The sequence below is a fragment of the Schistocerca serialis genome, chromosome 5 (assembly GCF_023864345.2).
Source record: "Schistocerca serialis cubense isolate TAMUIC-IGC-003099 chromosome 5, iqSchSeri2.2, whole genome shotgun sequence".
Classification (NCBI taxonomy): domain Eukaryota; kingdom Metazoa; phylum Arthropoda; class Insecta; order Orthoptera; family Acrididae; genus Schistocerca; species Schistocerca serialis.
This window is the reverse complement of record NC_064642.1, coordinates 757,623,897-757,649,421: the sequence shown is the minus strand read 5'-3', so window position 1 is coordinate 757,649,421 and position 25,525 is coordinate 757,623,897. Positions and strand designations below refer to the sequence as shown.

At 41.5% G+C, this 25,525-nt stretch overlaps 1 long non-coding RNA gene across 1 annotated transcript; it reads right to left on the bottom strand.

Annotated features, from left to right (window-relative positions):
- Positions 1–1,827: 1,827 nt before the first annotated feature.
- Positions 1,828–24,909, bottom strand: LOC126482276 (uncharacterized). Its single transcript, XR_007587619.1, has 3 exons — positions 24,848–24,909; positions 13,754–13,824; positions 1,828–2,091 (listed from the first exon to the last, which is right to left on the bottom strand). It is a non-coding gene; the product is annotated as an uncharacterized LOC126482276 (long non-coding RNA).
- Positions 24,910–25,525: the final 616 nt, after the last annotated feature.

Genomic DNA, 25,525 nt, shown 5'->3' with positions numbered 1-25,525 from the left:
TGTTTTTTAGATGCATGCAATTTGTGTAAGTGCACAGGACATACGATACAAATGACGTTTTATATGTGTATCACATGTCCTTATTGTACTTAATACAAAGTAGTAAACATCTCTGTTATTAGGTTGAGGAGTTTTACCTTATTTTGCAAAGGGAGCAAGTCGTTGTCGCTGTCCTTACCTACGTTTGATGCGTGCCACCGATGAGACATCCTTTATCCATACAGACCTGTAGCTTAATAAAACATTTGGGTAAGCTTTAGGTCAGCTGTTTGATGTCTGTCTGCAAATGGACATACAACAAGAATAAGATTGACACTGGTGCATGAAATGATGGGGTGCATAGTGAATTGTTCTTCAATATGTACTTAAGTTATTTTGTGCATGGTTCTGTCACTTGCATTATAAACAATCTGTCCTTACGTAATATATATCGTGAAAGTGTTTCCTAGTAACACCTTCCACTTCCCACCCTGATTCATTAAGGAATCGAACCCTGGCTAGTTTTACAAGCATCTCAATATTTATGACGGCTTATCTCCTGAACTATGCGTAGTACAATGATACAATTTTGCAGATACATTTAATGGTATATGCGGATACTGTCTGCATAAAGTGTTGCAAATAGAAGTAGTAGTAACGAAGTGATAAATTATATCATCATGCCTGATACTGAAGTTTTAATGCACGAATAGAGAAAATATAGTAAGGGATAAAGCGTTGTCCTTTTCTTATTTTGTGAGAGGTATCACTGAAAAATGTTTCGAAAAAGTTTGCAATTGTATGCGAAGCTTGGTGGAAGTCGTTAAGTGGTATCATTCTCCAATACTGGATGGATATAGTCTCAACAATTTGCACACTGTTAGTTACATTGCATCGAGACATATACACAGATGGTAACTTTAATAGACTGATTATGTTAGATCTTTAACATAGAATTAAATCTCTTTATGAGTAGATTATGACGAATTTTAAATTTTTAAATTCAGTCGATACTTAGATGAAATATTCAAAATCAAATTTTTGTTGGCCCTTTAAGCCAATAGATAAGCAATTTGCATATGGGTTTGTGCCCCACTTAGGCGTTCAGTAATATAGATTCGTAGATAAGTGGTTCCACAGGTGGGCTAGTGGGTGAGTTTGCGCGCTAGACACGTTGCATTCTGTTACGTACAGGTTATAATGAATGTAAGTACTAGGCTGAAACTTATGATGAGCTGACGACGCTACCATTTGGTTCTTTGTTATATGTAAGTTTAACATGCGTTACATGTTTTATTCTGTTTCTGATTTGGTATATTTAGAAGTTATTTCATAATGTCTTGGAAGTTGGAATTGTCCAGTAGCAAATAAATTTGAAAATTTTGCAGCCCATAACGGACATTGTTTACGTTTAAAAATATATCATAGCTGTGGACCCATGTATAAACAAAATTGTAAACCACATTATCTTTCAGTGGGTACTCCTTCTTCCTTTATATCGTCGCTTGACTGTCCAGGTTTCCCCCATATCTGTAAATTGCTTCCAATCGATTATCTTCTTCTGTTCAAGAACGAATAACGGGAAGTATTTATTCCCCTTTGTAGACTCCTGTTTTCGTATCAAAACTCTCAGATTATCCAATACAGAAATTTATGTGTTGAAGTGTTGTTGCGTAGTGCTCGAACTATTTTCTTATAGTAAAATGCGTGTCTGTGTATTGTGTATTATCAACAAATGTAGCTATAAGACTAGTGAGATTGTCTTAAAGTTTAGGATATGTTGGGCACAAGATCTGCGCAGAGTCCTTGTAAACTAAAAATATTTTTTTTATTTATGGTCAACAATTTTTGATTAGGTCTTCCAACACAATGAGCACAGCCGATTGCACTCGAAGGAGGAGGCCGCCATATACTACTATTAGAAGATATTTTTACAGACAGCTACCACTATCTGGGTTCAGTAGCTGCAGCGATTATGGTGGTGGTCGCTAAACTCAGTGGAAGACGTGGTGGTGGTTGCCGTGCCCTCCGTGGTCGATGATCTTGTAAATAGTGTGCGTGTGGTGGATCTTCTTCACGTGGTACGGCACTTGTATGATGATGTGGTGGTGCCTGCAACAAGAGCGCCCATGGTGAACGGCTACTGGAGAGCAGAACGAGGTAGTTAAGCTTCCATTAAGGTTCCTTGTGCAGATGTTATTTGACCATGAATGCTTCTCAGATGCTATTAAAATAAAGAAAAGCAAGATATTTGCTACAGATAACATGAACATTCTATGCGAGACGTACCATAGACTAGCTGTTTCTACAGAGCACAATTACACTCTGGGACCCACTAAGTTAACTAACATGGTGATTCTCAGGATGTTCGGTTACTCCGTGGGATTTTGTTTCACTCGGATTGTTTCAGCACGAACAGCGCTGGAAATGTTTTTAGGGCTATTATTTCTTGCTTTTCTTTTGTGTCAGGAACCCGCAATAAAGGTTTACAACATGTATAATTCTTCAGGATTAGTAAGATTTTGATGGAGGTTTTCGGGTCAGTAGCCGCTTTCAGACAGATATGAAATAACTCTTCCTGATCTAGTCTGCTTTGTTGCATCACAACAGATGGTAGTGATGAGGCTGTGAAAAACGCAACTGTATGAATTAATTAACAAAAGAAACTGCTCTTCATTTCATTGTGACATGAGCGATTTAGGGTCTTCTAGTGTATCTGATGAGGAGGCTAGAAGCCTCGAAATCGGACACGGTATAATAAAGTCAGGAGCAATTAACTGTCATCACAGGCGATTATTTTTTCAAATTAAGTGGAAAAGATCTTCAATCGCACACTGTGTTAATGTCTTTAACATAATGAGGACTATTTTTACTAAAAAATTGATAGCAGAAGTGATCTGAGTGGCAAAGGTATTCGTTGTGTTCTGGTGCGATAGTTCGCAGTACTTACACTCTATAAGAATGTGACATTCACGAGATATACACTACTGGCCATTAAAATTGCTACATCAAGAAGAAATGCAGCTGATAAACGGGTATTCATTGGACAAATATGTTATACTAGAACTGACATGTGATTACATTTTCACGCAATTTGGGTGCATAGATCCTGAGAAATCAGTACCTAGAACAACCACCTCTGGCCGTAATAACGGCCTTGATACGCCTGGGCATTGCGTCAAACAGAGCTTGGATGGAGTGTACAGGTACAGCTGCCCATGCAGCTTCTACACGATACCACAGTGCCTCGAGAGTAGTGACTGGCGTATTGTGACAAGCCAGTTCCTCGGCCACCATTGACCAGACGTTTTCAATTGGTGAGAGATCTGGAGAATGTGCTGGCCAGGGCAGCAGTCGAACATTTTCTGTATCCAGAAAGGCCCGTACAGGACCTGCAACATGCGGTCGTGCATATATCCTGCTGAAATGTAGGGTTTCGCAGGGATCGAATGAAGGGTAGAGCAACGGGTCAAATGGCTGTGAGCACTATGGGACTTAACTTCTAAGGTCATCAGTCCCCTAGAACTTAGAACTACTTAAACCTAACTAACCTAAGGACATCACACACATCCATGCCCGAAGCAGGATTCGAACCTGCGACCGTAGCGGTCGTGCGGTTCCAGACTGTAGCGCCTTTAACCGCTTGGCCACCACGGCCGGCGAGCAACGGGTCGTAACACATCTGAAATGTAACGTCCACTGTTCAAAGTGCCATCAATGCGAACAAGACGTGACCGGGACGTGTAACCAATGGCACCCCATACCATCACGCCGGGTGATACGCCAGTATGGCGATGACGAATACACGCTTCCAATGTGCGTTCACCGCGATGTCGCCAAAGACGGATGCGACCATCATGATGCTGTAAACAGAACCTGGATTCATCCGAAAAAATGACGTTTTGCCATTCGTGCACCCAGGTTCGTCGTTGAGTACACCATCGCAGGCGCTCCTGTCTGTGATGCAGCCATGGTCCCCGAACTGATAGTCCATACTGCTGCAAACGTCGTCGAACTGTTCGTGCAGATGGTTGTTGTCTTGCAAACGTCCCCGTCTGTTAACTCAGGGATCGAGACGTGGCTGCAGCCATGCGGATGAGATGCCTGTCATCTCGACTGCTAGTGATACGAGGCCGTTGGTATCCAACACGGCGTTCCGTATTACCCTCCTGAACCCACCGATTCCATATTCTGCTAACAGTCATTGGATCTCGACCAACGCGAGCAACAATGTCGCGATACGATAAACCGCAATCGCGGTAGGCTACAATCGGATCTTTATCAAAGTCGGAAACGGGATGGTACGCATTTATTGTCCTTACACGAGGCATCACAACAACGTTTCACCAGGCAACGCCGGTCAACTGCTGTTTGTGTATGAGAAACCGGTTGGAAACTTTCCTCATGTCAGCACGCTGTAGGTGTCGCCACCGGCGTCAACCTTGTGTGAATGCTCTGAAAAGCTAATCATTTGCATATCACAGCATCTTCTTCCTGTTGGTATAATTTCGCGTCTGTAGCACGTCATCTTCGTGGTGTAGCAATTTTAATGGCCAGTAGGGTACTAATTACACTCTCTATTCAGCCGCAAATTTCGCTTGATAATCCATGCGATTGTTCTTTTGATAGCGAGTGTACGTGCGTTACTGAGTTGAATTCTTTTCGGCAGTCAGGGAATACGCCATCTGGCTAACTGCCTTGATCAATGGCTTTCAGAATGTCAAGTGAGAAAAGGGCAAGTTGTGGATCACACTGTTAATGTTTCGGAATCCATGCTGGTCATTCTGTTCGAGATGTCGGTGCAGGCTGTTGTTCCATCAAGGCGAATTACTTGACGTTGTGCGTGATCTTCATAGTCGTCGGGCAACCTCACGTTTACTCGAATTTACTAGAAAGGAGAGAAATACGTTAGCCCCGAGGACGGCTGTCAAGAGACAAATATGTCAAGAGAGAAGGGGCTGCTAAAATATGATATGGACGAACAATTTGTTTACTGAATCGATGAGAATGACCGCGTTGAAACAGTAGGACGTGCGAATATCGCAGAGAAATGGAAGCTGTTCATTGACAGCTCGAAGAGAAGTGTGTCTTGTTGAGTGATGGTAACGGACTGGCATCTGATCCTGCTGGTCAAAAAAATGGTTCAAATGGCAAATGGCTCTGAGCGCTATGGGACTTAACATCTTAGGTCATCAGTCCCCTAGAACTTAGAACTACTTAAACCTAACTAACCTAAGAACATCACACACATCCATGCCCGAGGCAGGATTCGAACCTGCGACCGTTGCAGTCCCGCGGTTCCGGACTGCAGCACCTAGAACCGTCCTGCTGGTCACCCAGTGAAAATGAATGAAACCGACGTAACGAATTTTTAATGTGAGAACTCTCGAAGCTTTTTAAGTAAAACAAATGTTATTAATATTCTACAACTTTATTGTTCATGTCTCCATATTTATTTCTCAATCACCCTGGAGACGAGCATATTCCTCCCAACGAGAGACCAGTTTGTTCATACCGTGACTGTAGAACGTTTGACTTTCTTGACACAGCCACAAATTCACTTCTCTTTGCACCGCTCCATCGCTATCAAAGTTAAGGCATCGAAAGCATTCTTATGTTTTGGAAATACAATGGGGAAGACGATCAAAGTCAGGGAACCCAAGGCGTCGGATTGTTGCCGATGTCGCAACGCTTGTGTGTGGTCTGGCAGTGTCTTGCTGAAGAAAGGCCTCTTTCTGCAGTTAAAAAGTCCATTACAGCACTCTGGTTCTCTCGCACAATACGTTACTCACCGCCATGTTATAAGCTACAATTTTGTGCTTCTACTGGTAGAGGGCTACAAATATGCATACAGGAAGAAAAAATATGTAGGAGGTTAACAACGTTTGTTTTATTTAATAAGCTTTAAGAGTTTTCACGTGAAAAATTCATAGACATTACTTTTAAGCACGTCCTAGTAATTCCGCATAACATAAAGTAATCTAGTCAGAGGCGGAATGTTCGTGGTGACGCCAAGGTAAAATGGATGCCATTGGGTAAATAGAGAGAGTACACAAAGTATTCTTGTTATACATAGCTATGGAACATCTGTGCAACGGAAGAAGACTACAGAAGAAGAATATGGCCTGCGAGGGTATACATGACATGTTGGCGACAAGAATATTACGGACGAGCCTCATTTTGACCGCAATAAAATACTATCCTTCCCCTTCGTCCGGCATATCAACCATATCAAGCCAAGCCTGTGAATCAGTTCGTGTAAGCTCCGGAAAAAGATGGTGCTTGCTGCGACCATGGCCGCTCGATATTTCCTACAGTGACGCACGAGAATTTAAAATCCGGCATTTTTGATGGCCCTCAATTAAGCCTTTGATGAAAGACAATAGTTTTTGGAAAACATGAGTAACTTGGAAATATTTCTGAAATGACAACATTTTTCATATTTCTTTGTAATTAGTATTTTCCACACTATTGACCAGTTTCGACTATTACGCCGTATCAAGCGGTAGTTGATGTACTTGAGCACGTGCTACGAAGCTGTCCAGACATGAGCATATGGGAGACAAATATAGAGCTTAGGGCAAGTATCCATATGTGCAACTGTTATAAACACAATAGCTGAAACGAGAACACTACCCAGCGTTAGTCAGTTGTGATAAAGTGAACTGGCCTGCAGGGGTGGCCGAGCGGTTCTAGGCGCTACAGTCGGGAACCGCGCGACCGCTACGGTCGCAAGTTCGAATCCTGCTTCGGGCATGTGTGTGTGTGATATCCTTAAGTTAGTTAGGTTTAAGTAGTTCCAAGTTCTAGGGGACTGATGACTTCAGAAGTTAAGTCCCATAGTGCTCAGAGCCATTTGAACCATGAAATGAACAGACATAGGAATCAACTGGCGCTTGGGAGTATTTTCGTCTCAGCTATTACTTTGAAATTAATTTTGTACCAATAGTACACATGACTACTTGTAAGTATAATGGCTGTTATTTCAGCAGCTTCCTGACTGGTGTGATGCCAATCCTTTCATCTTAGAGTAGCACTTGCAGCCTACGTGCTCAATTATTTGTTGGATGTATTCCAATATTTGCCTTTCCCCACATTTTCTACACTCTACAGCTCCTTCAAGAGCCGTGGAAATTAAATCCTTGATATCTTAACACATGTGCTACCATCCTGTCCCTTCTTCTGGTCAACATGTTTCGCATGTTGCTCTCCTCGACGATTCTGCGCAGAACACAACTCATTTCTTTTCTTCTCAGTCCACCTGTTTTCAACCTCCTTCTGTAGTACCAAATTTGGAACGCTTCGATTCTCTTCTTTTCCGAATTTCCCTCATTCCGCGATTCGCTTGCATACAATGCTGTGCTCCAAATGTACATTCTCAGAAATTTCTTCCTTAAATTAAAGCCGTTGTTCGATACTAGCGGACTTCTTTTGGTCGGGAATGAAGTTTTGCCTCTGTCACTCTGCTTTTTATGTATTTCTTGTTTTGTCCGTTATGTGTGATTTACTCCAAAGGTAGTAAAAGTCCTTCACTCCGTGTAACTCGTGGTCCAAATTTTGATAGGTTGGTCGCTAATCTCATTTCTGATACTCCTTATACTTTCACCTCTTTTCGGTTTACTCTCAATCCGCAGAGTGTAGTCACTAGTTTGTTCGTTCCATTCAACAGGCCATCCAATACTGCCTCAGATTCAGTATGTCATCACCGAATATTATCAATGATACCCTTTGACCCTGAAAATTAATCACATTTCTGGAACTTATTTTTTATTTCCGTCATCGCCTCTCCGACGTCCAAGTTGAACTGTAGGGCAGATAAGCTACGTCATACCTTAAAATCTTTTTAATCAGATCACTTCTATGTTAGCTGCTTTGTACGTTCAAGTACATCTGACTGTTGTTTAAAGACGTAAAAATTGTTGTTCTTGTACGTACAGTGTACAATACGTCTTCCACTAGGGGTTCTACCTATTTCAACCTATTTTTGTGTCCTGAATGGGGTGATTTCAACAGAAACAAGCGTAACTTCAGGTGTGCCCCAGGGCAGCGTTATAGGTCGGCTGCTTTTTACGATTTACATAAACGATCAGGTTGATGGTATTGACAGCGGCATTAGACTGTTTGCCGATGATGCTGTAGTCTACAGGAAAGTAGTAACACACGAAAGTTGTGAACAAATCAATGAGAATTTGCAGAATACAAATGCGTGGTGTAATGACTGGCAGTTATCTCTCAATATTAGAAAGTGTAACCTACTGCGTATAACAAGGCGAAAATCCCCATTAATGTAAGAGTACAAAATAAATGCCCAGTCTTTGGAAGCGGTAACATCAGTTAAGTATCTGGGTGTGACCGTTCGAAATGGTCTCAAAAGAAATGATCACATTACACAAGTAACGGGCAGGGCAAACTCTAGCTTGCGTTTTATTGGTAGAATCCTGAAGCTATGCAGTCCTTCAACAAAGGAAATTGCTTACAATACGTTAGTTCGTCCAGTATTGTTCATCTGCATGGGACCCTTACCAGTTGGGTCTGATTCAAGAGATTGGGACCCAAAGAAGAGCGGCTAGATTCGTGACTGGTACATTTAGCCATCGCGAGAGCGTTACAAATCCCATAGAAAGTCTGAAGTGGGACACACTTGCAGATATACGACTCGCTAAACGGAAGGAGCTGCTCACTAAATTCCGAAATCCAATCTTCACCGAAGAAGTAGAGCATATATTATCACCACCAACTTTCAAATCGCGCAATGATCGCTATTCAAAGGTAAGGGAAATTATAGCTCGTACTGAGGCGTTCAGTCGTTTTTCCCTCGCGCGATCCGTGAGTGGAATAGATGGGGGAAGTATGACTTTGGCGCGAATTGTGCCCTCCGCCACAAACCACTTGGTGGCTAGCGGAGTGTATATGTAGATGTAGATTTTCACTTTTCATTTTTCATTGTCCAACTGTTTTTCTCCAGTTCGACAAATCCAGTTAAAGTGTCTTGGTTTTTCTTATGTCTCTCAGTGTAAGAGCTTGCTCTCTGATGTCTCTACCTTCACTACAGCAAAACTGATAGTGCTCTTACTTCTCTTATCTATTATTCTGTGTATTATTGAGTTTAGGAATAGATTTTCCTCTCACTGCGAAAATGACCTACAATATTATTATCTACAGCTTGGAAGCATAAGCTGTTAGCTGAATATACCGTAGTTCTCGCATCATGTCTGCTCATAGTAGCTGCGGGATTGTGCGCATGATATCTTACTGAAAGTCTCATGGTATGTCTCCATATTCATACATTTTGCAAGCAGAGTTGAATAGCCGTTGGCTGCCATTTTCCCGAACGATTTTAGAAGTCTCTTAAGGCATACTAGCCAAAAAAAGGCCAATAGTGTAAAATGAACACTAGTTACTGCCTATAGATTACGGGTTCCTGGGTTCGATTCCCGGCCGGGAGAGTTCCTTCGCTCTGGGACTAGGTAACTGTGTTCTCATCATCACTTCCTCTCATCTTCACCTACATGCAAGTCGACGAAGTGGTGTCAAACAGAAAGACTTGCAGCAGGCCGCTGAACGACGCCGGGCGTGTATTCCGGCCAATAATACCACGCCATCATTTTCACAGTGGAAGGCGGAAAATATTGTCGTTTCAGAAATTTTGTGAGATTGTGGTAGCCCTACCTGCCTGAAGAAAAGTAACCTTGCAGAAAGATGCTTGGTGAACTTTTTTGTAATGTAGTGAGGAACCTACTTGGTAACATATGGGCAATCAAGTACGATGTTTTAGATGAAGCACTGCTGATGTCAACGCAACGGCTACGCAATATCACTGCCTCAAGCTTGGTAAAGACAGTATTTTACTGGTTGTCGCACTTTTTGTGCCCTTATAAGTGTCACATAATGTCTTACTTTGAAATGCGAGACAATAATCACTAGTCACAATTTCTGCACTAGTGATACTAGTACTGCTGCCATGTGATTGCACCAGTCACGCTCTAGACTTAACGTCTTAATAGGTTCCTTGAAAAGTTATGACATATGGGAACTTAAAAGAGTCTGTAACATAGTAAAATACAGGGTGATTCAAAAAGAATACCACAACTTTAAAAATGTGTATTTAATGAAAGAAACATAATATAACCTTCTGTTATACATCATTACAAAGAGTATTTAAAAAGGTTTTTTTTTCACTCAAAAACAAGTTCAGAGATGTTCAATATGGCCCTCTCCAGACACTCGAGCAATATCAACCCGATACTCCAACTCGTTCCACACTCTCTGTAGCATATCAGGCGTAACAGTTTAGATAGCTGCCGTTATTTCTCGTTTCAAATCATCAATGGTGGCTGGGAGTGGTGGCCGAAACACCATATCCTTAACATACCCCCATAACAAAAAATCGCAGGGGGTAAGATCAGGGCTTCTTGGAGGCCAGTGATGAAGTGCTCTGTCACGGGCTGCCTGGCGGCCGATCCATCGCCTCGGGTAGTTGACGTTCAGGTAGTTACGGACAGATAAGTGCCAATGTGGTGGCGCTCCATCCTGCTGAAATATGAATTGTTGTGCTTCTTGTTCGAGCTGAGGGAACAGCCAATTATCTAACATCTCCAGATACTGTAGTCCAGTTACAGTAGCACCTTCGAAGAAAAAGGGACCAAAAACTTTATTGGCTGAAATGGCACAGAAAACGTGCACCTTCGGCGAGTCACGTTCATACTGAGTTGTTTCCCGCGGATTCTCAGTGCCCCATATACAGAAATTGTGACGGTTGACTTTCCCGTTAGTGTGGAAAGTTGCTTCATCACTAAACACAATCTTTGAAACGAAAGATTCATCTGTTTCCATTTGAGCAAGGATAAAATCACAGAAATCGATTCTTTTAATCTTATCAGCTGCAGAGAGTGCTTGAACCAATTTCAGACGATAAGGTTTCATAACTAACCTTTTTCGTAGGACTCTCCATACAGTTGATTGTGGAATTTGCAGCTCTCCGCTAGCTCTGCGAGTCGATTTTCCTGGGCTGCGAACAAATGCTTGCTGGATGCGTGCTACATTTTCATCACTCGTTCTCGGCCGTCCAGAACTTTTCCCTTTGCACAAACACCCATTCTCTGTAAACTGTTTATACCAACGTTTAATACACCACCTATCAGGAGGTTTAACACCATACTTCGTTCGAAATGCACGCTGAACAACTGTCGTCGATTCACTTCTGCCGTACTCAATAACACAAAAAGCTATCTGTTGAGCGGTCGCCATCTTAGCATCAACTGACACTGACGCCTAGTCAACAGCGCCTCAAGCGAACAAATGTACAACTAAATGAAACTTTATAGCTCCCTTAATTCGCCGACAGATAGTGCTTAGCTCTGCCTTTTGTCGTTGCAGAGTTTTAAATTCCTGAAGTTGTGGTATTCTTTTTGAATCACCCTGTAGTATTTGGGTCAAACAAACATAGTTTATGGATTAACAATATAGTTTATTAACGTGATGACAAATCTAAGAAAGTCTTTTCTTTTTGACGAAAATATTCGACATCCCGCAATAGGTGCTGCAGCCGACTACAGGACTGTCACTTCCCCGCCCTATATCACAGAATTCGTAAAGTAAGGATTGCGTGACGTTACTCATAGACTTAAAAAAGATTCGCAGTGTGACTGATGTTAACCCGCTTTCTGAAAGAATTAGATCTGCACACTAATGCATGAACAATTGTTCAAAAAACCCATTGAAAACAACCTGTAAAATAAATTATGGGGAACAGATTGTGGATAGCTTTGAACTCAAGACAGAAGTATTGCGAGGATGTTAACTCTCATCTTTAGTTTTGTTCTAGAGAGTGTTATTTACGAGTGTTGCAAAAGATGGAGTAGAGAATGTATTGAGTATGTGTACAGATTACATTATAATAACAGTAAACTGACACTACATTATTTACCTTGGACAAATGATGTTGTGAATTTTTCAGGTTATCTTGACACAGCTGCTAAATAGTTTACTTCGGAAAAAACTACAAGTTTAGAAGACCCCGAATATCAGTTTAGAAAACAGTCTGGAAAGTTCAGTAAGTCAATATCCAGCGGCCTAATGGTAAAGTAGTGAGTAATGGAACCGGCAGAAAAGTCTAAGTATGTAAGAAGTCAGATGGAGCCCAAAAACAGTAAGAAAGAGGCTCTTAAGGCAACTGTCAACAAGATGGAAATGAAGTATGTGCTGTGTTGAGACCTTGCACCCACTCAGCGAGCAACCAACAACACAGACAGGTTATGTGAGCGTGGACTTCACAGGGGACATTTCTTAAGAGATCTGGGAAGAGATGGCTAGCCTTCCGTACCGGCCGCTGTGGCCGAGCGGTTCTAGGCGCTTCAGTCTGGAACAGCGCTGCTGCTACGGTCGCAGGTTCGAATCCTGCCTCGAACATGGATGTTTGTGTTGTCCGTAGGTTAATTAGGTTTAAATTGTTCTAAGTCTAGGGGACTGATGACCTCAGATGGTAAGTCCCATAGGGCTTAGAGCCATTCGAACCATTTTTTGCTGGCCTTCCGCGTCACCACCAGGCAGCAACCCAAGTGCCGCCCGAGGTCACTGGCCCCACAGACATTTTCTCCTCCACTGGTTATGTGATCAAAAGTAGTATCTACAGTATCTGGTGACAGGGCTACCAGTTCGCTCTGATGTTTCCTGGGACAGGCACCGATTGCAAAAGCGTTCGCACAATCAAGATCTCACTCTGGAGCCATTGCTACGACGCCACTGCTGTCCATGTCAACCTTTGGCTCCAGGAGCTGCCAGCTATGGATCTCCACCATCTGTGGCCTCTACACTTAAGAAACGTGGCCGCCGACGCTGTGAGCAGCAATTGGACGTCATAACATTTGTCTTTGTTTTTCATCAGCAATACACCGGATATAAAGTTTCGTGTGTCACTGTGGGACTTTCTCGTGCATGTCCCTTCAGGACTTCAACTTCCGGACGTCCCTTCCGGACTTTGACTGTGCCCTTGCTTATTGCATGGATATTGGATTTCTGGACTTTCAATTTACTGTGACTTCTTAGGCCCTCAGCCTTCTGACATTATTATTATTCTTTAAAATTCAAGAAGTGAATTGTCTTCAGTTATTATGTTCCAGACTAGCTCCTATCGGAGAAGATTGTTTACGTGTGTTACCATAAATTTAATGCTCACTTTATACCTGGGTATTTTTCCGGCGCCGCCTTCGTTGGACATATCAGTACCACCACACAAAAGATGTTTATAACAAATGTCCATCAGCGCCAAGCTCATTCTATGCAGTGCAGTAATGATGAGTCTGAGTGAGATACTGAATCTAGTCGAAAAAGAGATTCATGTGGCAGAAGATACATGTGAATAAAGTAACAAGCATAATTCGGAGGAAGAGTTTCGTCTATGGTCATAAATGAAATCGTTCCTATCGACCCGTTGTCTAACTTTTGAATCATAAAACCGGAAAATACTCTTCCGGAGAAATAGAAGAACTAGAACATAGTATCTTGAAGCATTGCTCTCTAAAGAAAAGAATTTCCACCCAAAAGGTAAGAAAAAGAGCAGTGAGACGTGAACCATGGAATACAAGGAGGCACACCGAAGGAGAAGGCGAGAATACTGGGAGAAAGATCTGAAAGGAGAACGGAATGGGAGGTGATCGATTGATATGTTTTCCGTAACTGGCCGTAGCGTAAACATGAAAATCGTACGAAGATGGTACTGTGGATGAATATAAAATGTCCTTTGTGTTGTTTATGCTACATTTGTGGAGGTACTTACTTTTTGCCACCACCGTAACCGCCGCAAAGACAGACCATGGCACCAGCCAACAGCAGCGCCAACACGCGCACCTGAAGACAGGGGCAAGCATCAAGTTCGAAACGCCATGCTAATATATCTTTATTTTCCTTATTTTTACAACTTTTGGCATGGCTCAAGAATTGATAGAAACACATTAAAGATATGAGAGAGTTCTTCACTGTACGAGTCACGTATTTTTGTTTTCAGGGAACGCAAATCACAGCATAAATGATGAATCGCTTTGTAATAAATAAAGCTGCATTGGAACCAAAAGGATAAGGTTAATCACGAAAGGAGGGAAACTGAGGGCGAAAACTAATCACTAATTGTAAATAATCGTAACGATTTCCTCACAAACTGAAGTGAGATTTAAGTACAGAAAAAGACTACTCGATTTCCAACAGACGTTTGCTTAAAGAGAACGAAAAGCATTGCTTTAGACATACAGTGCCCTTGTAGCGTTATATTTTCGTTGGGACCAAGCGCTAAAAGTCTCATACGCAACGTAAGGGCTGTTTGCTTGTATTTAATGTTAGGGGTGAGTGCTCCTATCTGAGGATAAAAAAAGGCGAATGAGCAAAATTTTGGCATGCGAACATGCTAACGCTCGCCGGCCGGGGTGGCCGAGCGGTTCTAAGCGCTACAGTCTGGAACCGCGCGACCACTACGGTCGCAGGTTCGAATCCTGCCTCGGGCATGGGTGTGTGTGATGTCCTTAGGTTAGTTAGGTTTAAGTAGTTCTAAGTTCTAGGGGACTCATGACCTCAGAAGTTAAGTTCCATAGTGCTCAGAGCCATTTGAACCGTGCTAACGCTCATTTTAACATGCAACTCATCTCTCGCTCCCACAAGCTCCTCTGTGACTGTAATTCGCTCACACCCACAAGTTCATCGCTGTAACTCGTTCATACCTATCCACTCCCGCTTGCCCATTCTCACTCACTCATTCAGGCCAACTCATTGTCATTATCTCTCTGTGTCTCTCTAACTGCCACTGTCTCCTGTCTCACAGCCACGTTCTCCTTCGTTCAGTCCTACTACTGTTTTCTCCTCTCACTGCCACTGTCTCACTCTTGCTCTCTCTTACTGCTCCTATACAATTCATTTCTTTCCACTAGTGCTGATTCTTCTCTCCGTCACCCTCTCTTGCTCCTTGCCAGTGTCAAAGACTCTGTCTCTCACTATCACTGGCTCTCACTCAGTTTCGCTTTCTCCTTCTCTTTCGTTCTCTCCCACTGCCACTCACTCATTCACTCTTTTCCTAGCAATGTTTTATCACTGTCAAGTATGTTCCATTACCTACTGGTACCTACTCTGTAGGAATCAGCATGGGTTTCGAAAAAGACGACCGTGTGAAACCCAGCTCGCGCTATTCGTCCACGAGACTCAGAGGGCCATAGTCACGGGTTCCCAGGTAGATGCCGTGTTTCTTGACTTCCGCAAGGCGTTTGATACAGTTCCCCCACAGTAGTTTAATGAACAAAGCATATAGATTATCAGACCAATTTTGTGATTGGATTGGAGAGTTCCTAGATAACAGAACGCAGCATGTCATTCTCAATGGAGAGAAGTCTTCCAAAGTAAGAGTGATTTCAGGTGTGCCGCAGGGGGGTGTCGTAGGACCGTTGCTATTCACAATGTACATAAATGACCTTGTGGATAACATCGGAAGTTCACTGAGGCTTTTTGGGGATGATGCTGTAGTATACCGAGAGGTTGTAACAATGGAAAATTGTACTGAAATGCAGGAGCATCTGCAACGAATTGACGCATGGTGCAGGAATGGCCATTGAATCTCAATGTGGACAAGTGTAATGTGCTGCGAATACATAGAAAGAAAGATCCTTTATCATTTAGCTATAATATAGCAGGTCAGCAACTGGAAGCAGTTAATTGCATAAATTATCTGGGAGTAGGCATTAGGAGTGATTTAAAATGGCACGACCATATGAAATTAATCGTCGGTAAAGCAGATGCCAGACTGATATTCATTGGAAGAATACTAAGGAAATTCAGTCCGAAAACAAATGAAGTAGGTAACAGTACACTTTTTCGGCCACTGCTTGAATACTGCTCACTGGTGTGGGACCCATACCAGACGGGGTTGATAGAAGAGATAGAGAAGATCCAAAGGAGAGCAGCGCGCATCGTTATAGAATGATTTAGTAATCGCGAAAGCGTTACAGAGATGAAAGATAAACTCCAGTGGAAGACTCTGCATGAGAGTCGCTCAGTAGCTCGGTACCGGCTTTTGTTGAAGTTTCGAGAACATACCTTCACCGATGAGTCAAGCAGTATATTGCTCCCTCCTACGTATATCTGTGAAGAGACCATGAGGATAAAATCAGAGAGATTAGAGCCCACACATAGGCATACCGACAATCTTTGTTTCCACAAACAGTACGAGAATGCAATAGAAGGGAGAACTGATAGAGGTACTCAGCGTACCCTCCGCCACACACCGTCAGGTGGCTTGTGGAGTATGGATGTAGATGTAGATGTAATTTTTTTCTCTCACACCTCACACCTCCATTGTCTTCTGCTCTCTTTCTATACCACAACCAATGGCTACTGTCTTCCAGTATTTGTTACTTTTCCTTCTGTTTCCCACTGCCACTGTGTCTGTCACAGCGTAAAAAAGTGCGAATATGTTCGCACGTCAAGACGAGAAAAATTTTAAGATTGGTGAGGAAGGCAGAATGAGGCAACTGGTACCCCACTTTTCAGTCAGAGCTATTAAACGGGAGCTTATTCATCTTTTTTATGCATTGATAGGAGCACTTTTCTCATTTTTATGCTGGTTTCTTTTTCTTCCCCGCTACAAAAGGGGATGTCACTCACACGAAAACAAATTCATGGGACAGCAAAATTGTGATAGTTTACTTAGTGGAATTTAAAAAATGCAAAACTAATTTTCACCTCAGACTGGATTTTACGCAGAGAAAAATTTAGCATTATAAGGGGCTTAGTTTGTGCTGTTGCCCCAGATGATGATTACACGAATATTTTGTCAGGATTTGTAAGCGGTGGGTCCTTGAGGTACGGCACTATGCGAATACCGAGAAGTAAGTTTAAATATTTTTATTAACAAAGGAGGATTGTAAAACACGCACGCTACGTGCGCCCATCATCACTGTGTGTGACATTCTAACACCGGCTAATTACGGTCGTGTCGAAAGGCTCCAAGGTGAGCTAAGAAAAGAGACATATTCGCGCCCAAGGCCACGCTAGTTAATACGTGCGGACAGCACCCAGTCGCGTACTCGCTCTGCATCGCAGTGTGGCCAGATGCGCATCTGCTCACCAAGCAAATTGTCAGCATTCCAGATAGGCCAGCTGACGAGCGCGTATCCGTACCGTACGGCTGCGTGCAATCCGTAGACCCTTACAGCATGTACTTCACTACTACAGCGTGGAATTTCCAGAACCTTTGTGATGATAACGGAGACTCTTTACAGCGTATGTCTCCCTGCTACATCACTTTGTAAACTACGTTTTCGCCTCACACCGCATTTTACGCGTACAAGTAGGATAACTTTGAACCTCTCTGTCTCGGAAACGAACAAAGATGACAAGTTTGAAGGCTGTTCCAGATCAGAATCTTAGGAATATATAGCAAAAATTATTGCCATTTTCTCTGCGTAGCCATCTTGGAATCGGCGGCTCGGTTTTGGTATCCAAAAACCATGTTTTTATGGTGTTTTTCGATAATGGATAAAGATTTTTGGTAACCGGAAGATCGGAGTTCTGTTTAAACGTCTAGAGAATATACCTTTAAAATCCGACCAATTATCTGCTGCTAGTTGTTTAGATATCCTATGCTGACACCGAAAAAAGGGGGGAAACACATTTGTCGAGTTTTCTCAGGAACCGCCCATGAACCAAAAAGTGTCTACATTAGCGCATTAAGGCGCACTGTAGGAGGCGTCTAATCCAAAAACAACTAACCGATTTGTTTCATTTGCCTAAGCTGGAGGAAGTAATATTCCAGCTTAGACTGTAAGCCTACTATAGGATAGTTACAGCAAGGCGATCCTTCTGATGTATATACAAATGGTCCCTAGCCCAAGGGTTGTCCAAAGCACTTGACCCTACCTTTCTGTCGATAACAGAAACAGAGGTACGAACCCTGCATAATTCCATTTTTACGTGTGGCGTTTCGGAACACACCGATTAGCACCCAAAAACGAAATTGTACAAATGCAAGATCATCGACTAAGTTTTTATAAAGCCATAAAAATCATAGTTTTGATTGGTTAGTCGCTTGACTGTGGGTGAAAGCATTGAACAATGACATCGAAAATCGTTGCTCTCGTCATTTGCGAAGTTCACGCTATTAATCGATTTCTGTGTGCATAAGAATCTACAGCTGCTGTTAGTTATCTAAAATTGAACCAAACCTACATGAATGAACTCAGCAGACTGAGGCGTGCCACCAAAAATCGGGAAAGTGTCGACCGAAATAGTCTCCCTCCACGCCAACACGTATCGACCCTCCGCTGCCCGAACAAGCATGAGGTTCTTCTTGCAGCTGAGACAGTAGCTTGACGGACGACACTTAGAAGAGGACGAGTAGCTCAAGACCGCCTCCATCAGCTGGTTCAATTTCCAGGTGGATAACTTCCATGCAAACGGCTGAAGAAACCAGTGCAACGCTACGGAAATGTTTACAATGAACGCCGATTATGTGCAAAAGTAAAGTAGGTTTGTAGACACTGAAATCTCAATTAAATTCTTTCCCTAAAAAACATTACTTTTATGACTTTTCGAATACGCATCGTAGTATCTCAGTGATGATTCCAATGATATACCATTAAGATGACATTTGGACACTGTTTTGCCGCGTAGAATCGTCATTATGCGCCTTGAAATAAGTCACACACCTCACAGTATGAAAGGGAAGATTGTGCCACAGTGTGTCATTTCATGGCTTTGGTAACAGGGGTAAAACAAATCGACACAATTTCTTTTAACAACATGGGCTTCGGCGTCTATTTCACGTACTGTTCCGGAAAGGCACATCGAGAACAGATTGCGTCTGCACCATAACACAGTTTGATTGAAAAACATCGCGCACTAGGTATACTTACTGATTACAATAATACAGTTCAGAAGTTAAGCAGAATCAAATTATTTCAAGTCTTACTGTTCAAGTGTTTTTGTCAGCAGTAAGTAAGACGAATGCAAAGTTTGTGTGACATAATATATACGACGCAACCTGAAATAGCCCAAGAACTTAGATAAGGGTGTCCTCTATCATCTCCTCAGTTAAATTTATATGTTGTTGATATCATAAATATATTACAATAATTATTACATTAAAAATAATAACACCACACAAGACACAATGCTCTCTGCCGGCGAACGAGTGATTTTATCTGTAACCGGAGGAGATCTGCGTGCACCTGCTCATGAAACTAGCAAATGAGCGGGGGAGAGTGTTCTCCCTTCCAGCACATTCAGACTTGTTTCCAGGCTTATGCCTCTAGCCGTGACAGTAATAAAAATTTAAAATGTATTTTCTTATTCCACGTTTAATGATGGTATTCAATTTTTTGTGCTGCACTCTTCTTCTAAAATTATAAAATTACTCCAGGAAAGTAAGGCTTTCCCAAAAAAAAAAAAAAAAAAAAAAAAAATCGAAGGTGCAGCGTGGTCATGTACGAAGAAACAAATATTCCATTGAAATTGAAAGATGTTGCTGTCGAGAAAACATTGTCAGTATTATATTTAATGGGCTACCTGTTACATGATTACTTTACCACAAATCAACAGTCAGTAAATGAGATCAAATCAAACAGAAGTATTATCAGAAACGAGCTACAAGTGAAATACACACTGTAACAGAATCCATTGGAAAATAATAGAAATTCTAATTTTCAATACAGATAAAATTCTTAAGATGTTAAGGAAACTTAGTTTATTTGCAAATATCACAAGTTGCTTGATAAAGGCTTCCTTCCATCTCAAGATTCAAGATGGTACACGGCCGACGAAGTATAACTCAGCTGTCCAAACGTTATATAACTGGTAATAAAATTTGTAGAATTTTACTTGCCATAAAATTCTGTTACTTAAAAATTATCTTCTAAACAGCTTTAACGTGTTGTATTGCGCAGCACTTAAATGTGTAGAGCTCCTCGAGATGTTTACAGATGCGGCACAAACCACAACCTCATATCTCTCTCTCTCTCTCATAAAAAAAAAAAAAAAAAAAAAAAAGAAAAAAAAAATAATAATAATAATAATAATAATAATAAAAAAAAATAAAATAGGAGGGGGGATGAGTGTGAAATGTGGGAAACTGTTTACGGCGTTTTCCAGTGCATAATCCTTCATGTGATTCTAAAGTCCATCATTAGCTTGAAACACTTATCAGGAAGCATCATGTATTCATAAGAACACTGTCCCCCAAGTACGACACTTCTTCCTCTACACTCTAATATATTCAGGTCAGAAACATCAGATCGTTTAGAGGTTATGAACGAGTTAGGGCCAAAATAGTCATTAAGGACAGAGTAGCAAAATACATTAGCAAGCTCCTGTATCTTGGGTGTAACAGTAGTCGTTTATCAAATGATGATGTGAGCCGAGAAGCACAGGAATATCTGTGTGACACAAACGGTGTTATGTAGATAGGAGAAAAGATACATTGCTTCAAGTTTGTAAAGCAATGGCGATAGTAACGTTCTTCTGTGGACGTTAGTGTAACACATTTACTAAATAACAAATCACATGATACAATGTACAGTGATGAGATTTATGAGAGCAGTAGCTGACTAGACATTACTTAACAAGAAAAGAACTGAAGATATCAGAAAGAATTAAACATATTTTTCTTGAATGAAGAAATAGTGAAACTCAGGAACAACTGAAAAGAATTTGTAACAAGTCATCAACAAACAAGAAGACTGAAGCCACTGCTGAATTATAAGTCAAAACAAGGAGAAAGATCGGTTGGCTGAAGGAGGGATGGAGGAAGCAAAATGTTTGAAGGCGTTGCAAGACTGACAAGGCTGAATTCTTTGGGCTAATTGCTTGTATATAGAGGACATGTTTCCAATATTTGTTCATTATCAAATCCGGGAGATTGAAATAAATGCGCGAATCTGCCTCTGAGGCTGCTGATAATGAACTCAAAGTGTGCAGTGCTACAGCGTCGAGTGCACGCTGACAAGCGCTGCGCCACGAAACGACATCAAGAAGGCGCTGACCCGCACACTGATGGAGAGAGTGTGCAGCGCTTCGACCATAAATATAACAGACTGGCCCTGACGTCATTTTCGTGGGTCCAACATCTCTGGGCTAAAGTCACGTGAATGTTAGCAAAACATGGTTGTTTCGTGTTGCGCTTATGGCTGTACTCAGCGTTTTGTCGGGGGAAATGGCATTACATTTCACGTGTAAGTGTTTCTATGATAGTGCAGATGCGTTTATTGAAATCTGCTGAAGTGACTTTTATATGTTTTTACACTTGAAATAGAGTATCACGTAAATTAAAGTGTTGAAAGTGATGCCTGTAAAGTCAGACTCATATTACATTTTGGAAAGTATCTGTGATAATTCGGTTCCAGAAGTAAGTATAACTGTTTCTCGTTCCTACACATAGGTTCCCTAAGGCTGAAAACCGAAGGCAGCTTTGGATACAGGCCCTGAAACGGAAAAACTTTAAGCCATTTGCACATACACGCCTTTTTGTATATACAAGTGAGATTATAATAATAAGGTAAGAGCACCTATAGTCGACACGTGAAGAGAATTTTTTTCTACCTTCTAATACTATTAAATAAATGTAGGCTCCAAAATTATTTTCTAAAACTTCAAAGTCTCACCTTTCACTTAAAATATCAATTTTTTAAACTGATAGTTTAAACTTTTGTAAAAATAGTAGGAACTGAACCTTTGAAGTGCACCTAATATTGCTACTCTAAAATCGACCTGCTCCTAAAGTCGACAATTTTGGCACCTATAGTTGACATAATTCCCACATCCCATTTTCTTTTATAAGTGACTAGAGCTCAAAACGTGGCGAATCCAATGTTTAAAGTTTTGACATGAGCCCACTCTTACTGTTTAAAAGAATTTTAACGACATTTTAATTGATAGTTTATAGTAATTTCGTCCCGCTGCCCGATGTATTTGTTAGATTTTATAAATGGCTCTGAGCACTATGGGACATAACAGCTATGGTCATCAGTCCCCTAGAACTTAGAACTACTTAAACCTAACTAACCTAAGGACAGCACACAACGCCCAGTCATCACGAGGCAGAGAAAATCCCTGGCCCCGCCGGGAATCGAACCCGGGAACCCGGGCATGGGAAGCGAGAACGCTACCGCGCGACCACGAGCTGCGGACTTTTATAAATGGTACTGTGAACAAATCCAGGTGAAATGTAGTTCTGACATAATTTTTTGCAAATAAAAAAGAAATTTTGGTTGGAAGCGTTTGGCAGTATATGGGAAATATGGGTAAAATACGATACAAACATAAGATGGCAGACCGCTCATTTGAAATCCCGCCACGTTTTGCCAACAGTCACGTGGTTTATGTTGGAGCCACACCAGCCCTATAGCTGCTGCACAGCAAGGCCAGTCCACTAGTATCTACGGCCGAAGGTGCAGCGTGACACCTCCAGGAAGACACAGTTCAGCGATCCCTGTCAACGCTGACTTAAACCAGTCGCCTATCGCTGGTGGCGGCCCAGTTCGGCCGCAGACTTCGAGAGCATCAGTACTGAGAAAAAGGAAGATGATACTTAGCCTGCGTTCTACAAGTAGTAGTACTGAATAAAGTAATTGCATTTAGCAGACACAGGAAGCTCAGGAAGCCGCTTCATAATGACAAGATTACTTTTCTTTCATTTTTAGAAATGAAGAGTTCTTTTAGTTTGAAAGTGTTTTGTAGAGTTCATTTTGTATTCCTGCCACCGGCCATCGTAACTTCTTCCGTTTCTCTGTCGGTGCTGAATCCCACAGTAGCGGACACAACACCAAGATCGAAATACACCTAGTATAAGAACAAAAAGTATAAATTTCAGTTAAGAAAGTGAAGGAGATGGTATTTAATGAGTTCATGGGTGCTGTAAGATTAGGGTCATTCAAAGAATCTATAAAACGAGAGTGTCATGATGTAAATAACAAAAGGCTGCAATATTTACGTTTTTTCATCTATAGCACGATACATTTCTAAATACTAAACAACAATTATTTTACATTCAATGGTAACACTGATCAAAAACGAGATGGGCTAGCCGTGGCCTCATCCATATCTGGCACAATTGCAGACATTTTCATTAATCAGCTACAACAGAAAATAGCCAGCAACCAGGAACTCTAATCAAAAACTAGTGTACTACAAAAGACAGATAGACGACACGTTAATTTTAGTCGAAGGTGACACCAGTAACACCAGTAACATCATTAACTTGTTCAGTAACGTAAACAAGAAAATAAATTCCAGAGCTGTATACCAGATAATTAGTAGGTTTAATTTCCTGAATTTGTGCAAGGAAAATCACAATTGGCTCAATGTCAAGATATAAAGGAAAAAAATATCTTTCAGCACCACAGTCCCTGCCACATCACGTCACGCAGATACACCCAAAAAGTTTTCAAAAGAAACGATAGTAGTCAAAACAAACAAAGTTCCCTTGAACAAAGAAAACAGCGATAACCAGTTGGCCACCTTTAAGCAAACTGTAATGCCCAATGATTTCCCCAGCTCAATTACTCAATGATAGACAAAATGCAGAAAGAAAATGAAATGACTGGCTCTATGGAAGAAACTACATATACGGATACAATTGAACTGGTTACCAGAATACCTTCTGTAAGTAATATTTGCCCTTCCCCCACTCCCCCCAAAAAAGCAAACCTACTTAGATCACAAAAACGGAAATTAGCTTTCCCCAGAAACAACAAACTACAACAGAAATTAGTTCACATCTTAAACAATAAGACTCAGGAATACACAAAATCACATGCAAAACGTGCTAACCTGTTACATAGGGCAGTCTGGCAGGAACTTTCATACTACATACATCGAACAGATCAGCTGTTGGAAACACAACCAATTCGCAAAATCAGCCATAGCAACCCAGATACGAGTAAAAAAAAGCATTCGAAGAAGATATTTTAAGATACTCCATGATTTGTTAGTAGCACATACAATGGACTAATTGTGGAGCTGCTTGTCTTTGTACTCATCAAAATGCAAGGAGAAAAAATTCTCACTCATAATTCAGATGGTGAATCAATTAATTTCTTCAAATATCTCTACTGTATGTAACAACTACAGAAAATCCAAAAATATATTCATTACTTCCTACATTGCACTCAATATGTGCAAAAAAAATATTATATAATAGAATACAAATCATAATCGATAATTTAAATAGTAGTGTTAGGACAGAAGTCATAATTTGCAAATTATTCTAAATAATGTAATTTAACAGACATGGCATAACTTTGACTGTAATTAAACTCTTTAGGGACCCAAAATGTCGTAATACATTTGTAACATAATTTGATTTCACAGAAATAAACCACGTGAGTGATGGTTTGCGTGTGTGTGGATTCATGTACAATGAAAGAGGCGCACTACTTATTGGTAGACAGACAAATACTAGTTTCTAACATCAACACGTTGGAAAAACACAAAATTTATGTTTTTCCATTTTCTGATTGCAGTAGAAACACAAAAAATACAACTGCAGTACAAGAGAATCTGAACAACACACCCAAACATAATATACTAATGTAAATATTTGCACTTGTTAATGGGACTCATTTCTCGAACGCAGCGTCCTATACATGAAAAAACTTATCTGCTGCAGTGTTTCAGCACTGACTTTCAAACAACATGAGTGTCTATCTCGTTGGTTGCACATTCAGGAATCCCGCAATGTGCTCGGCACATAGTTTGTTAAACGTATGCAAGTCTGTCTCTTGTTAGCAGCATATACGGAACACCGATGTTATGAGACACTCTTCTTCGTCTGAGACGTGTGATAGTTGGTAAACAACTGACACCTGCAGTGGCAACGGTGGAAATAGATGGTGACGTCTCTTACCAGGGCGGTGATCTGCATTGCTGGAGCCGGTGCTGTTACGAAACGAAACGCCCTGAAGAACGGGCGCCGCTTTTATAGCACCTCCCGACGCGTTTCCGCCTTTCTTCCGCCAGCTGTTCTCCTGTTTCCCTCTCTCCTAGGCTTTCTATTATAACCGTCTCGGCAGCTAGCCAGCGTAACTGATGCATTCTCCTGACTCATGGGCTGCCAGTTTCTTTGTGCATATAGAGAAAGCTGTGCTAGCCACTTAGGTTTTGTATTCCACGGTCCGAGTCTCCTCGAAAGCCTAAACCCGCAGAAGATAATAGCTGTGGAGCGCGGATGCTGCTAATCGATTTGATGTATCAAGCACCACACACCTAGTACCTTCTGCAACGGTGATTCAAATGAAAACCTTAACAATGCCGTCAAATTGTTGAAAGTTATACCATCGATTTGGTAGTTTGCAGCACCTGTCACTATTTCGACAAATGACCAACAGTTGGCAGCCTGTTGTTGCGTCGAGGACATGGAATTTGTGTCAGTGGTAATATGGCCGCCCCACGTCGACTTGCACCCCTCTGGAGCAGCTATTTTTGAGCGTTTTCTGAATAGTGAAAGGTGGCTACACTGAGCCACTGCGCCAGAGATTGCGCCAAAGAGTATTATTCAGCCGCCTCCACTGGCAGTGCTTGGGGA